Source organism: Triturus cristatus, chromosome 6, assembly GCF_964204655.1.
Source record: "Triturus cristatus chromosome 6, aTriCri1.1, whole genome shotgun sequence".
Lineage (NCBI taxonomy): Eukaryota > Metazoa > Chordata > Amphibia > Caudata > Salamandridae > Triturus > Triturus cristatus.
Window position 1 is genome coordinate 1758490481 of NC_140589.1, and position 16283 is coordinate 1758506763.

General features: G+C 41.5%; 1 long non-coding RNA gene across 1 annotated transcript; it reads right to left on the reverse strand.

Moving 5' to 3' along the window:
* Positions 1-5538: 5538 nt before the first annotated feature.
* LOC146821935 (uncharacterized) lies at positions 5539-15611 on the reverse strand. The gene is made up of 3 exons (XR_014962790.1): positions 15447-15611; positions 8277-8414; positions 5539-7263 (listed from the first exon to the last, which is right to left on the reverse strand). It is a non-coding gene; the product is annotated as an uncharacterized LOC146821935 (long non-coding RNA).
* Positions 15612-16283: the final 672 nt, after the last annotated feature.

Genomic DNA, 16283 nt, shown 5'->3' on the forward strand with positions numbered 1-16283 from the left:
ATCCATCTCCAAACCTATCCATTTCAGCCATCTGTACATCCTTTCGCTCATCTATACACCCACCCTTTCACTCCATCCATCTATCTATCCATCCTCCCTTTCACTCATCCATCCATCCTTTCACCCACCCATCTACCCACCCTTCTACCCATCCATCAATCCAGCCTTCCACTCATCCATCCATTTATACTTTACACTCCTCCATCCTTTCGCTCCCTAATCCATACACCCTGTAACCCATCCATCCATTCACATTTTCCTTCATTATAACATCCTTTGTCCATCCACCATCTCCGTCACTCAACCATCTCTGTCACTCATTCACCCATCCATCTAACCAGCCACACTTACAGTCACTCATCCTTTCACCCACAAATCCATCCATCCATCCATCCACTCACACCGACCCTTTCACATTAATTACGAGCTTTTGTCTGTCGAGCTGCAGACAGAAGAGGCCCATCAAGAGCTCCACCTCTACAGTAGCTGCTAAAGTGAGGTGTTCACGAAGCCCCTGTTCAAACATATCCTTTCATCTCCAAACCTATTGATCAAACTCATCCATCCCGCCTTCCTTTCACTCATCCATCCTTTTGCTCATCCATCCATCCATCCTTTCACCCCACACATCCTCCTTTTCTCTCATATTCATACATCCTTTCACTCATCCCTCATCCATTCTATCACTCATCCCTCCATCCATCCTTTCACTCACCCTCCCTCCATCCATTCACCCCATCCATCCTCCTTTTTACTCATATATCCTTCCAACCTTTCATTTCCTCCATTTATGCTTTCGCTCATCCATCCACCCTTTGACCCCATCCATCTTCCATTTTGCTCATATATACATCCACCCTTTCACCAATACCTCCATCCACCTTTACACTCAACTATCCACTAATCCCTCCATCCATCCATCAACCCTTCCACCCAGTCAGCCACCCACCCACCCACTGATTCATCCATCCACCCACCCACTCATCCATCCACCCATCCACCCACTCAGCCACCCTTTCATCTACTCCACCTCTCACCCATTAATCCACCCTTTCATTCAGCCATCCATCCACTCATCCATCCACTTTCACCACATCCATCCACTCATCCTTCCCTTCATTCACCCGTGAACTTATCCATCCATTCTTTCACGCATCCATCCTTACATCCATCATTTCAATCATTCATCCATGCATCTATCCATCCCCCTTTCACTCCACTTATTCATCCACGGACCTATCCATCCAGCCTTTCACTCATTCATCCATGCATCTTTCCATCTATCCATCCACCCTTTCGCTCATTAATTTATGCATCTATCATCCACTCTTTCACTTATTAATCCATGCATCTATACATCCACCCTTTCACTTATTCATCCATGCATCTATCCATCCACCCTTTCACCCATTCATCCATGCATCTATTCATCCACCCTTTCACTCACTCACCCACCCACCCACCCACCATTTCAAATCCATTATGGGCCTTTGTCTGCGGACCTGCAGACTGAAGAGGCCCATCAAGAACTCCACAGGTGCTGTAGTTGCTACAGCATAAGTTCAAAATGCCCCTGGTGCAGGCACAAAGTGAGATGAGAGGCCTAGTGCAAGGACAGAAATGGGGGTGGCCTTAGGCCTTAGGACTGCATAAAAGCCTCATGGAGAAACTAATTAGCATTAATGTAAGCCCTGGATGACATAAGATATGAGAGGCCAAGGGGAACGGGTCAGGGCTGTCAGAGAGTGTGGCAGAGGGTGGTGGGGTGCGGTTAGCAGGTTTAGGCACTGGGTGAAACATAACGTGTACAGGAAAGGCAAAGTGCAAAGAAGCGGGTGCAAGAGCTGCATGAGAAGAGAAAGCAAAGTGAGTTGAAGATGAGCAGGGATCTTGGGGCCCTATGAGGTGCAAGAGTGGAGCAGAGAATAAAAGGCAGGGGTCATACAGTTCAAGTCAGAGCAAGGGGCCAAGAGGCAGATAAGGCAGCCTCTTACATGCCAGTGCTGTAAGTGTACTGGAGCTGCAGAAGCTTGATGTTTGTCTCATGCTGGAAGAAAATAAAAGGAATAGGGGAGGGCCTGGAAGCCACAAGAGCCTTTGCAGCTGGCTGCAACTTCGAGCTCTGTTTTATCATGTTGTTCTTCTACTCTGGGGAAATTAAAGTGCAGGCCCCATTGACCCTTTCACTGCCATTAAACTTCTCAGAGCTACTTATTAACATGGCTGTGACCAACAGGGTTGAACAGCTGTGTATCAGTTTACCATAAGACTGTCTACTTGTCCTTTGGACAAAATACAAATTGAAACCTCTTGCCCTCCTAAGAAATCTAGATGTCTCGGGCGTCAGGAGGTAGGAATTCCAGGCCCCTGAGTAATAACTTTCAACTGAGAGCAAGTAGGAATGTCGAGCTTGGTGTACAAAGAGATGCAATTTATTTTCCTCTTTAACCGTAAAGTCAGATTTTAAGCAACAATTCTGAAAATGTCATTTTTAGAAAGTTAAACCGAACAAATGGGTTGGGCTCCTAAAGTCAGTAAGGCTGAGCCACCAAAAAATTAAACCAAACAAACAATGCCAAAACTGAAGGATCCTTTTCAATTCCAATTAATTCGTGGCTACTTTAATCAATAAGAGCAGTCACAGTTTATTGTTTTGTTTTTTATAAAGACATCATACAAAATGTTGTAGTTTTTGTCACACACAAAAGATCAAATACAAATAAAATTACAAACATTCTTCCTTCCCACCGACATAATCAAAAGACAGCTTTGGATATAAACAATTTAAACAGTAACAATTTTAACAACATTTTTTTTTGTTACAAATGACATAAACATATACAATACAAAACGTCAGTTCACATTTTTTGAAATCCAAAACAAGAGCTCAGAAATAATCACATATATATTTTTAGATGAAACTGTAAATTAAATTCAAATGCTCTTGTATAAATGGACAGTGCACCCCTGGAAAAACATAACTTCTAAACCCAGGTTGTAGTTTTTCAAACAAACCGTTAACAATTAATGATTCCCTGGATTATAATGTCACTCTTATATCACAAAAGACTTTTTACACAGTGGGCGCACCAATGATGGTCAATGCGTTTCAAGCCTTCCTTTCACTCATCCATCCATCCATCCTTTCACCCGACACATCCTCCTTTTCTCTCATATTCATACATCCTTTCACTCATCCCTCCATCCGTTCTTTCACTCATCCCTCCATCCATCCTTTCACTCACCCTCCCTCCATCCATTCACCCCATCCATCCTCCTTTTTACTCATATATCCTTCCAACTTTTCATTTCCTCCATTTATGCTTTCGCTCATCCATCTACCCTTTGACCCCATCCATCTTCCGTTTTGCTCATATATAGATCCACCCTTTCACCAATCCCTCCATCCACCTTTACACTCAACTATCCACTCATCCCTCCATCCATCCATCAACCCTTCCACCCAGTCAGACACCCACTGATTCATCCATCCACCCACCCACCCATCCATCCGCCCATCCAGCCACTCAGCCATCCTTTCATCTACTCCACCTCTCACCCATTAATCCACCATTTCATTCAGCCATCCATACACTCATCCATCCACTTTCACCACATCCATCCACTCATCCTTCCCTTCATTCACCCGTGAACTTATCCATCCATTCTTTCACGCATCCATCCTTACATCCATCATTTCACTCATTCATCCATGCATCTATCCATCCACCCTTTCACTCCACTCATTCATCCACGGACCTATCCATCCAGCCTTTCACTCATTCATCCATGCATCTTTCCATCTATCCATCCACCCTTTCGCTCATTAATTTATGCATCTATCATCCACTCTTTCACTTATTAATCCATGCATCTATACATCCACCCTTTCACTTATTCATCCATGCATCTATCCATCCACCCTTTCACTCATTCATCCATGCATCTATTCATCCACCCTTTCACTCACTCACTTACCCACCCACCCTTTCAAATCCATTATGGGCCTTTGTCTGTGGACCTGCAGACTGAAGAGGCCCATCAAGAACTCCACAGCTGCTGTAGTTGCTACAGCATATGTTCAAAATGCACCTGGTGCAGGCACAAAGTGAGATGAGAGGCTTAGTTCAAGGACAGAAATGGGGGTGGCCTTAGGCCTTAGGACTGCATAAAAGCCTCATGGAGAAACTAATTAGCTTTAATGTAAGCCCTGGATGACATAAGATATGAGAGGCCAAGGGGAACGGGTCAGGGCTGTCAGAGAGTGTGGCAGAGGGTGGTGGGGTGCGGTTAGCAGGTTTAGGCACCGGGTGAAACATAAGGTGTACAAGAAAGGCAAAGTGCAAAGAAGCGGGTGCAAGAGCTGCATGAGAAGAGAAAGCAAAGTGAGTTGAAGATGAGCAGGGATCTTGGGGCCCTATGAGGTGCAAGAGTGGAGCAGAGGATAAAAGGCAGGGGTCATACAGTTCAAGTCAGAGCAAGGGGCCAAGAGGCAGATAAGGCAGCCTCTTACATGCCAGTGCTGTAAGTGTACTGGAGCTGCAGAAGCTTGATGTTTGTCTCATGCTGGAAGAAAATAAAAGGAATAGGGGAGGGCCTGGAAGCCACAAGAGCCTTTGCAGCTGGCTGCAACTTCGAGCTCTGTTTTATCATGTTGTTCTTCTACTCTGGGGAAATTAAAGTGCAGGCCCCATTGACCCTTTCACTGCCATTAAACTTCTCAGAGCTACTTATTAACATGGCTGTGACCAACAGGGTTGAACAGCTGTGTATCAGTTTACCATAAGACTGTCTACTTGTCCTTTGGACAAAATACAAATTGAAACCTCTTGCCCTCCTAAGAAATCTAGATGTCTCGGGCGTCAGGAGGTAGGAATTCCAGGCCCCTGAGTAATAACTTTCAACTGGGAGCAAGTAGGAATGTCGAGCTTGGTGTACAAAGAGTTGCAATTTATTTTCCTCTTTAACCGTAAAGTCAGATTTTAAGCAACAATTCTGAAAATGCCATTTTTAGAAAGTTAAACCGAACAAATGGGTTGGGCTCCTAAAGTCAGTAAGGCTGAGCCTCCAAACAATTAAACCAAACAAACAATGCCAAAACTGAATGATCCTTTTCAATTCCAGTTCATTCGTGGCCACTTTAATCAATAAGAGCAGTCACCGTTTTTTTTTTTTTTTTAAAGACAGCATACAAAATGTTGTAGTTTTTCTTACACACAAAAGATCAAATACAAATAAAATCACAAACATTCTTCCCTCCCACCGACATAATCAAAAGACAGCAGTGGATATAAACTATTTAAACAGTAACAATTTTAACAAAAAATGTTTTTGTTACAAATGACATAAACATATACAATACAAAACGTCAGTTCACATTTTTTGAAATCCAAAACAAGAGCTCAGAAATAATCACATATATATTTTTAGATGAAACTTTAAATTAAATTCAACTGCTCTCGTATAAATGGACAGTGCACCCCTGGAAAAACATAACTTCTAAACCCAGGTTGTAGTTTTTCAAACAAACCGTTAACAATTAATGATTCCCTAGATTATAATGTCACTCTTATATCACAAAATAATTTTTACACAGTAGGCACACCAATGATGGTCAATGCATTTCAAACCCTCTGAAGCATCTTTTATGGGGTTCTCCTCAAGACATAGAACTGATATCCACTCTACAAAAAATGACACATATGAACGAAAATTAAACAAATTGTTATCTACATAATACTGTCGGGAAAAAATCCTTTAAGCAGTGCAAATCATTTAATCACCACATCTGCAACAAAAGGGAGTACAAAAAGGTTTATTGTACATGCCAGGCTAATTCAGCTGGGAGAGTGATGTGCTATGAGCGAAGCACAAGTCAGTCTCAACTAACATACACTTCGGATCTACTTCTTATAATACTAATTTTGGCCTAGATCCATATTTAATACAATGTTCACAATAGAAAAAGCTTCCTGCTTTTCCGTTATGTCCCACCCAGATTACATACATTTATTTAAAGAACAGCTCTTTCCTGTTGTTTGTGACTTCTCATGCCAAACTAACAAACTACAATGGAAAACATTCTTGCTGCTCTGAATTTCCTGTTAAATATCCTAGGCAGGACGTTCTCGGCTCGAATACAATGAAGAGGAAAAAACACTTAAACCAGACCGCATTGAGACCTTTTTTTGAAAGCAGGCTGTAGGTTATTTCCAGATACAATTGTGCAACTTTAACATGCACGTTTAAACAGCATTATACTGTTTTTCTGTCTTTACATAATATTTCACAATGTGTGGGCACGTGACAGATAAAACTGAATAATTAGCTCCTAAATCTAAATTAGGGTTTTGATTCCTTTCATTCCCCTCTCTAGTCGATTCTTCGACTACTTCTTCACTACCCCTGTGCATTTCTCCAATTCTCCAATTTTGCATCTCTTTATTTCTCCTTATAGGGAACATACCTCCCACTTTAGCTGTAACCCTCTTGCAACTTGCTAAGATAACCTGAAATACTAGGCACATCAATAGCAACAGAACTATTATAGGCAACAAGGCCTTAGACAACCCCGACATCCAGGACGGCACCCAATCAAACCAGCCAGTGAACCACTCATCTGGAGCACCCCCCTCTTTCTTCATCTATGCATGCAAATTATGCAAAGTCAATATGGCCTGAGTTAGATTTCCTTCATCTTCATCATTCGCCGGTATGAAAGTACAGCATACTGAATTAAGTTTTTTACATACTCCTCCTTCGATTGCTGTCATTAAGTCCAAAACATATCTGTTTTCCATCACCATAAGTCTGATCGAACGAAGCTCTTCTTTAATTGCATTAAAGCCATCTTCAGTAGCATTTATGGCTTTCATAAGCTCCCAGCGGGTGATCTGAACCCAGACTTCCAAAAAATGTTTGGGCGTCACTGAACAACCTATACTCTTTGGGCACATCCTGCCACACTGAAGTTCCAAAGTACTCAGCCATCCTTTTTCTTCTGTGATGATGCAGCAGAGTTGATGCTTTACTCATGGAATGCAAATGCAAATTTTGTATTTCTTTTGCTGTTACTACCATGGATGGAGTATGCAAAGTCACCAGAGAGCAGATTTCGCTCCAGTCGGGGGGTAATTGAGTGTATATTTGAGCTCCACACTGCCAGTAAAAATCCATAAGGCTGGAGGTACTGCCCTGCATATCGGCATTGTAAATAGTTGAACTGCAATTGAGATTCCGTCCCACTTTAACAATCCCATTTCCCTGAAAGCAAAGAGAAAATCTCATTAGTTTCACAGCCAGCTTAGCATGACGTTTAGTTCCAGTCCATGTATATCTCTGTATGTTTTCGTCCCATACTTGCTGACATGATGCTTTTATATCATCAAATCTCAAATGATTTTTTGTTTCTGTGCCATTCCATAAAGATATGGCCCTACATGAAAACCTAGCTCCAGTAAACCATTTATTATTGGCAAATACTGATGCTTCAATACTTAATACTGGCCTGGCTGCGCAATCTGGGGGCCGTGGTTTGGCAGAATAATTATTACAGGTGGATGGTGGATTAGATCTCCCTAGAATACCTCGTTCCAATACGGCTTCCTCCCAATTTGCATAACTATATTTCTGCCCTGCTCCTTTCATTCTGGATATCTCTTTCATTATCTCTGTTTTATCTGTCAAAATTTGCAAAATTTCAGGGGTTGTATCAAATCTGGTTGTATTAACTCTGGCTGTCATAGGACTAACTTGCGTTGGCTGTAACTGTGCTTTTATCCTACACAAGAAAAAGATGCAATAAACACTTTGTCATATTAACAGGCACTTCTTTAGGATACACTAAAGGTGGTGTTTCTATGGCATGGGGAATAAGAGAACATACATAAAAACTATCATTTTGTGTTTTGGTACCTATATCATGCATGCTTTTGTACCACAAATTATCAAGTAGAGAATCATGCAGAGGATGTATATCTGTTTCACTGAAAACAGCTCTACGAAAGCGTAATACTTCTTCCCTATGGGTGGGATCTTTTGCATCTACATAACACATAATACAGTAGCAAATTATCAGAGTAATAATCATAACCACTGAACTCATTATTATACTATGAAAAATATAATTTAACTGTCTCTTCATTGTATAATTTGTTCTTGGACCATTGCTCCTCCACTCCTTGTGGGACTGAGGCCAAACATTTAATAATGTCCGTTACGTGCACCCAGTTCCGCATCCCCTCCACTTTTACTGCAGTTGGCATGCTCTGTCTTACTTGGTAGGGGCCTAGAAACTTGGGATCCTTCCATGTTCTCACAAAGTTGCGCACGAAGACCCAGGAACCGATGCTGATGGCTGTAGGCAAGGGCAGGGGCAGGGGTGGTGAAGTACTGTTGGCCTTTTGCAGCTGAACCTGTTTAGAATAGACCTGCACAGCTTTTGTTAAGGCAGACATGTATGCATTCATTTCTTGCCAAACACTTTCTGATGCAGACTTGGTATCAGAACGAATCATTTGATTTTGTTTAAAAGAAAAATTAGAATGCCTACCTGTTATGACTTGGTGAGGGGTCAAATGATGATCTTTTGAAGGGGCATTTCTTAATGCATACAGAACAAGGGGAAGGTAGCAAAGCCAATTCTTTTTCAGTGTCTCACAAATTTTTGACACTTTGCTTTTCAATAAGCCATTCATCCTCTCAACAATTCCATTACTCTCTGGGTGGTAAACTGAGCTAAACTGGTGTTGCACTCCTAATAGTGTAGTAATTTGCTGAAATACTGTGTTAGCAAAGTGTTTTCCATTATCGCTGCGTATCGCCGCCGTAACCCCCCCACCTAGGTATGACCTCTCCGACCAGGAATTTGGCTGCCTGGTCAGCATCACACCTGGAGCAGGGTCCTGCTTCAATCCATCGCAAAATGAACACACCACTACTAACAAATACCTATATCCATTACATTTTTGTATCATATCTACAAAATCTATGTGTAACTCTATGAAAGGACCTATTGGTCTTGGAATGGAGGATGAAGGCATTTTGGTGACCTTTTATTAGAGTACTGATAACACACATGACATGAAGCTAGAAATACACCAACTAATGGTCCTAGATTAGGGATAAACCAGCTTTTATTTAATTCATCCATCATTACTCTTTTAGAATTGTGTGTTGGTAAATAAAGTTGTCGCAGGGCTGTTATAAGTAATGACTGAGGCATTATAACTTTACCTGAAGTTGCTGATTTATAAAGAAGATCTGGAAATCCAGTCACTCCCCCCCTTGATTTCCAGAGCTCTTTGTCATGTTGTGGCGCTGCATTTTGAATGTCTAATAATGCCTCTGTAGAAGTATTCTCATAGTGTTGTATCTCAACCTTATCATCTGCATCTAAAGTGTGCATACTGCATGTTTTCATTGCATATAAACTAGCTTCCTTTGCTGCTGTATCAGCAGCTTCATTTCCCTTAGACACCAAATCTGTTCCCTTTGTATGTGCCTGGCACTTAACCACTGCTACTTGACATGGTATTTGTATTGCAGCAATAAGGTCAGCTAAAAGATGTTGGTGCGCTACTGGTGTCCCACCAGATTTAAGAAATCCTCGCCTTTCCCATCTCTTCAGCCCTGAGTGAACTGTGGAAGCTACATATGCCGAATCAGTGTATATTGTTACTGGCTGACCCTGACAAGCCTGTAGGGCCGTTATCAATGCTTTTAATTCAGCCACTTGGGCTGAGTCTTGGGATGGCAAGGGTAAGAGGTGCAATGTGTGTAAGGTATAATCAGTAGGTATACCAATAGCCTCAACAACAGCTGCACCTGTATGTCTTTTACCTGTCTCCTGGTCTATCCATGAGGAACCATCAATAAACAATTGTCGGCCATCAGACAAGGGGTCCTCATGTGCCAGGTGATCGTCCTCCTCCAATGTTGCACTACAGTCATGATCAGTGGGCTTTAGTGGGTGCACTAAAAAAGTTGCAGGATTGACTGAGTGTACTCGCTCAATGCAGATAGAAGGGTTTGACAGTATTACTTCATAACCTGTTGCTCTTTGAGTGGTCAGTGTACTTTTACTTTTCCGGCAGCACAGCAAATGGAGAGTGCTCAACATACAATGTTACAGCGCATCCTGCTGTAATAGTACTACTCTTTTCTACTGCAAAAGCTGCTGCTGCAATCGCTTGCTTACAAAGAAAGTGACCTTTCATTGCTGGATCTAATAGTCCACTAAAATAGGCGATGGGTTTATGACCCATTGGGTATTTTTGAGTAAGGACTGATATCATGGAATCCTCTGTGGCAGCAGAAAACAGAAAAAATCTCTTTGTATAGTCTGGATTTGCTAGCACTGGGGCTGAAGCAATTGCTTCTTTCAATGTCTGAAATGCACTTATACTGTCATCACTCCACTGTATGCCTGTGTTGTCAGTTTTAGCTTGCTTCATTGCATATAATAGTGGTTGTATGATAGTAGCATAATCAAATACCCACTGACGTACAAAATTACAAAGGCCTAGAAATTTCTGCATGTCTTTTTCTGTCTTGGGCTGAGTCTAATCACGTATAGTTTGTATTCTAGAACCTGCTATATTTTTGCCATCTGTGGACAACATTTGGCCCAAATACAGCACTTCTTTTTGCACAAACTGTAATTTTTTCCTGTCCACTTTGTATCCCTTAGTAGCAAGTAGCGTTAGGAGATTGACAGTGTCCAGAACACATTCAGATTCTGTTTTTACTGCATATTAATAAATCATCTACATATTGCAAAACTGTACTGTCTGACTGGAAATTTAACAAATCATCTCTCAATACTCTATTAAACACGGATGGAGACTCAGAATAGCCTTGTGGGAGTCTAGAGTACTGGATTTGTTCACCATCAAAACTGAAGGCTGTCAAATAATGACTGTCAGGATGTAAAGGTATGCTAAAAAAAACATTCTTTAAATCCACCACAGAAAACCATTTGCTGTTACATGGTATATTAGTCAATATCACAGATGGGTCTGGCACTCTGGGGTACTCTGCTAATACTATGGCATAAAGGGGGCGAAAATCCTGAACCATGCTACAAGTATTACCTGTAGATTTTTTCACAGGATAAATTGCTGTGTTACAAGGTGATGGACAGGAATACAGGACTCCCTGATCCTTCAGTCTTTGTATTGTCCCTCTAATACCTTCTTTTGCTTCTTTAGACAGTGGATACTGTTTTACACGTGGCAATTGTGCACCTGGCTTCAACTTTATCTTAAATGGTTCTGCAGATAGTATCAGTCCTACCTCATCTGGAGCTGATGTACAGAGACAAGGTGGGACTGCTGCAAGGGCTTCAATATCATTGGAGGGGGATGGCACAACTGGTAACGTGGTCTCTGCACGGTAAACACGTACTAACAAGGGTGCAGTGTGTGTATAAACTATCTCAGTCCTGGTGGGATCGTCTGAAAAGAGTTCTGAATCAGAAATGTCCCGCGGTCTCAGACCAAGCATAAGAAAAATCAGGACCTTCCAAATTCCTCCATCATTATCTGATGCCACCAGAGCGCCCCACCTTCTGCATATTTCCATGCACTCAAGATAAAGGGTATTCACCTGTCCTAGTTCATCACCACCAGCTTATCTCCTAAAAATTAATCTTGGTGGTAATTCCATCCATCTCCCTAAAAGTATTTCCTCTGTCTTCAGAACCGTAAGTACTGCATCTGCTAGCAATTTATAATGCACTGGCTCTGCCCTTCCAAACACATTTTCCTCTGGTATTCTTAGTAAATGTATCCCACATTTCGCTTGCCCTGGTATTTCACATGTCATGGAGCCATCAGAGGAAAATCTTATTTCCTGTTTAAGTTAGACATTCCTAATAAATTTGGTGGTGAATTTGGAGAATAAAGGAAACGCTCCCGCGTTCGTAGTCCTGCCACCTCTATGGGCACATGTGTTGTGTATGGAATGCGCTGTACTTCACCAGAGAAGCCCTGCGTATCCATGGTGGCAGAGGACAATGGAACATTTCCTTCTGAGAGGCAAGATTTTGTTGCCCCTGTATCAACCAAAAAAGCATACCTCCTTCCCATTATAAACATTTCTACCATTGGTTCTTCCTCTGGGTCTATAGTCCTAGCTACCACAGTACTATTGGGATTCCCTGGTGCGTCCCATCAGGCTGTATGATAAAAGGGGTTTCCTCCTTGAACAATCACTCCCCCTTGTCCTTGACTCCCTGTGCTCACCAGTGCAGTAGTCTGCACCTGATGCTGGCCTCCTGCCTGCTCAACAGGTGGTGCTGGTGCCCCTTTAATAGGTACGTTAGCAAATTGCTGTTGTGGCACATAAACCTGGGGTAGTGGAGTTATTTGTTGTTGAGGATAGGGGGCATACTAATAAGGACCATATTGAGGCGCTGGCCCTGACCTGTTCATATTTTGTCTTCCCTTTCCTCTCCCTATTCCTATCACTCCCTGCGCTTCATCACTCTTCTTAAAGCAGCATTCAGCAATAAAATGTCCAATATTACCGCAGTAATGGCATTTTAAATTTCTTCTTCCTTGCATCTGTCTCCCCTCTCTTTGACCCCTTCCTTGCTCCCTGTTTGCAACAGGAACCTGCACAGTCATTTCGTTTCCTGTCTTTTCCTTCTCATTTTTCTGTATCTTTTGTGTCACCAGTTTAGCTTGGGCCCTGTCACTTTGGTCTTTATTCCTCCTTTCCTTTTCTTCCTTTTTTTCTACAAAAATGTATAATATGTGCTTTTATTTCTGCCTAGGGTTTTACATCTATAGCCACAACATGATCTAAATGATCTTGTATATCTCCTGGTAGTCCCTGTTTTAAAACATTGTAGAATAATCTGCAACTACCTCCCATGTCTACAGGTTCTACATCTGCTTCCCACTTTTTCTTCATCATTGTTATGTAGTCTGCACAGGACTGTCCTGGATACATAGTTTGTGTCATCAATGCCCCAATATCTGGTAGGTCTGGGTACCTATTCCTTAATTCAGTCCACACTCTAGAGCGCACAACTCCAAAAGCAGACCCATCATGTTTTCCTTTAGTAATAGTTACTCCTTGTATCCCTGCACTTCTCATTATACTATCCACCTCATCCCCTACTATGGAGCTCAAAAGGCTCTTTACGTCCCGAAGAGCTAAAGGTATCCCAGCTGTTGCATTTTCAAATGCTTTTATCCATTTCCCTGCTCCTTCATGTAATAGAGGCAGGCCTTTTTTTAGATATTCTTTATCCATGTGTTGCCATGGAACATAGACAGGCTGTGCTCCCTGTGTCTTATACACCAGTGGCATCTGCATTACAGCGGTATTCCTGTCACCATGTCCCTCATAAAGTGTGTCAGACCTTAAAGCATATTTCTTCCCCACACACAGACTTTGTTGCATGTAATCATAATCCCACTCTGGATCCCCATAACCCTGAAAAATACATAAATCAGCCATATTTATCAATTCAGGGTCAAAGGATCCTGCTCTTGGCCACACTTTCATCTGTGGAACCATGCCTGCTGTCCATCCTGCAAGGTTATTAGTAAATGGGACAACAGTATACCAACTATTTTCTCCCTTTGCTACTGTTTCATTGGTTGTCAAGTCACTGTTTCCTTTCCTTTCTTTTCTCTGTATAAAACGTGTCATTCCCTGCATATTTCGTACATGAAGGGATCTTACTTCAGCTGGAGGGGAACTTTGTCCTAACTCTATCATACCCTCTGCGCGAAATGGAAGCCCAGACCTTGTTGTACTACTGAGAAACACCTGCTCTCCTTTTAATCGTTCTCTAAAAGCACTTTGTTCCTCTAATCTTCTTCTATTTATTTCAGCATTTCTGTTCTCAGCCTCTTGCCACAATTCCATGTGTTCCCAGTCAAGAACTCTTCTAGTTTCACTCTCCACTGAGTTTATTTCTTCCTCATCTTTCTCATCCTCTCCTGTCACATTCTTGATTTCTAGATCATATCCTATGTCCCTTACAACTGGCTTTGCATCTGGTTTAAATGATATGGAATTACATATATTTGAACAGTCATCAGCAATAACGCTTAATCTCTTAATTGTATTCTGTATTCCCTTTACAGTGGTGGTCATGGCACGATAACCCTTATCCTCTTCCTGATATATTTTTGATCGTGCCCCTAAATCAAACTTCACCGGTGGGGTGCTAGTATAATATCCATTTCCCTCACTTGAGTTTTAAGGAAACTTGCTAGCCCATTCTAATATATCTTTTGACTTTTGTTCCAGCAATTTTCCATTGTTGTCTTGTCTTAATTTTACTGAAATGTCTCCTGTTAAGGACACTGTTCCCTCATATACGTTTTCAGGTTTAAGAGGGTCTTTATTAATTGTTTGAGCAAAATCAACCTCCCCCATTTTTAATAAGTCATCAACCTTTGGTGTAACTTTGTTTATGTCAGTCAAAGGAATTAATATCGGATATTTATAGCCTAAAGCTGGAACATCAGTGTCCACTTAGTCTACTGAGGTAGTGGATTCCTTATCTTCCACTGACAACGATGGATACATACCCTGATGGCATAAGGGCCCTTTAATTATCTCAGAATATGTCGGGGGTGGTGCTGTGGCTTCAACATGGGAATCCTGACTGAATATCTTCCACATGTCCAATGATGCTAATCTTTTTGTTCTCTTATCTCCTTTATATGCTCCTAAAATATATGATATTACATGGGCTATCACTGTATTATCAAAAGAGCCATCTGGGGGCAATGGAACCAGGGAAGTCTCCGTGCCTTCTGCCCATTCCTGACAATGTCTTTTTATTCTGTCTGAGTCTCCCGGAAATGTGGAAATCATATAGCCTAAATGAGTCCCTTTTTCTCCCTGCCTCCCCATGGAAGATTTCTTAAAGAAAGGCTTGACCTCACAATGTTCCTTTTAATCTACCCAAAAACGTTTACTATTCTTAAAGGCTACTGTCCTAATGTAGTTCACACTAAAAATACAGTTGGTACCTCTGATAATGCAAGAGAACTCATAATCTATTACACATGATATAACAATCACAAATCTACATTATATTTATATATACATATATATTTAGAAAAACAACTCACAGAACATATAAATCCAAAATGTCAACTTTTCCTCTTTCTCTGACATTTTCCTAATTCAAACTGTCAGGATAAACCTCTTAGGTAATTCCTATTTCTCTAATAATTCCCAAAGGGAAAGTAAAACAGTCTGCCAAGTTTAACTAAATAAACCTCTATTTCTCTGACGATTCCTCAACAAAAGGTCTGTCAGGATCAACAAAACACATTTAATTCTCTCTCTCTCTCACTTCCTCTCTGACGATTCTTAAACAAAGGTCTGCCAGGATTAACTAAATACACATCTCCGTTTGTAACAGTTGTGGATCAATACACAAGGAATCGACAATTGGCCTTTTTTCCTACCTTATCTGGCCGCTGCAGACGTCCCCCAGACCGGTACCCCTGTCGTCCAAAAAACAGATCTTTCGTATCAACGGGCGTCTGTCATCCTCCTCAAATTGTGCACGACTAAATTAGTTGTCCAAAGGGGCCCCGAAGTGGAACCTCCCCAGCGGCAGGCAGGAGCAAAGTGGATCTCTTGGCTGGCTCTGCCACGATGTCAGGAAAAAAATCCTTTAAGCAGTGCAAATCATTTAATCACCACATCTGCAACAAAAGGGAGTACAAAAAGGTTTATTGTACATGCCAGGCTAATTCAGCTGGGAGAGTGATGTGCTATGAGCGGAGCACAAGTCAGTCTCAACTAACATACACTTCGGATCTACTTCTTATAATACTAATTTTGGCCTAGATCCACATTTAATACAATGTTCACAATAGAAAAAGCTTCCTGTTTTTCCGTAATGTCCCACCCAGATTCCATACATTTATTTAAAGAACAGCTCTTTCCTGTTGTATGTGACTTCTCATGCCAAACTAACAGACTACAATGGAAAACATTCTTGCTGCTGTGAATTTCCTGTTACTTATCCTAGGCAGGACGTTCTCAGCTTGAATACAATGAAGAGGAAAAAACACTTAAACCAAACCGCATTGAGACCTTTTTTTGAAAGCAGGCTGTAGGTTATTTCCAGATACAATTGTGCAACCTTAACATGCACGTTTAAACAGCATTATACTGTTTTTCTGTCTTTACATAATATTTCAGTGTGTGGGCACGTGACAGATAGAACTGAATAATTAGCTCCTAAATCTAAATTAGGATTTTGATTCCTTTCAATACCATATTGTGTCTAAAAT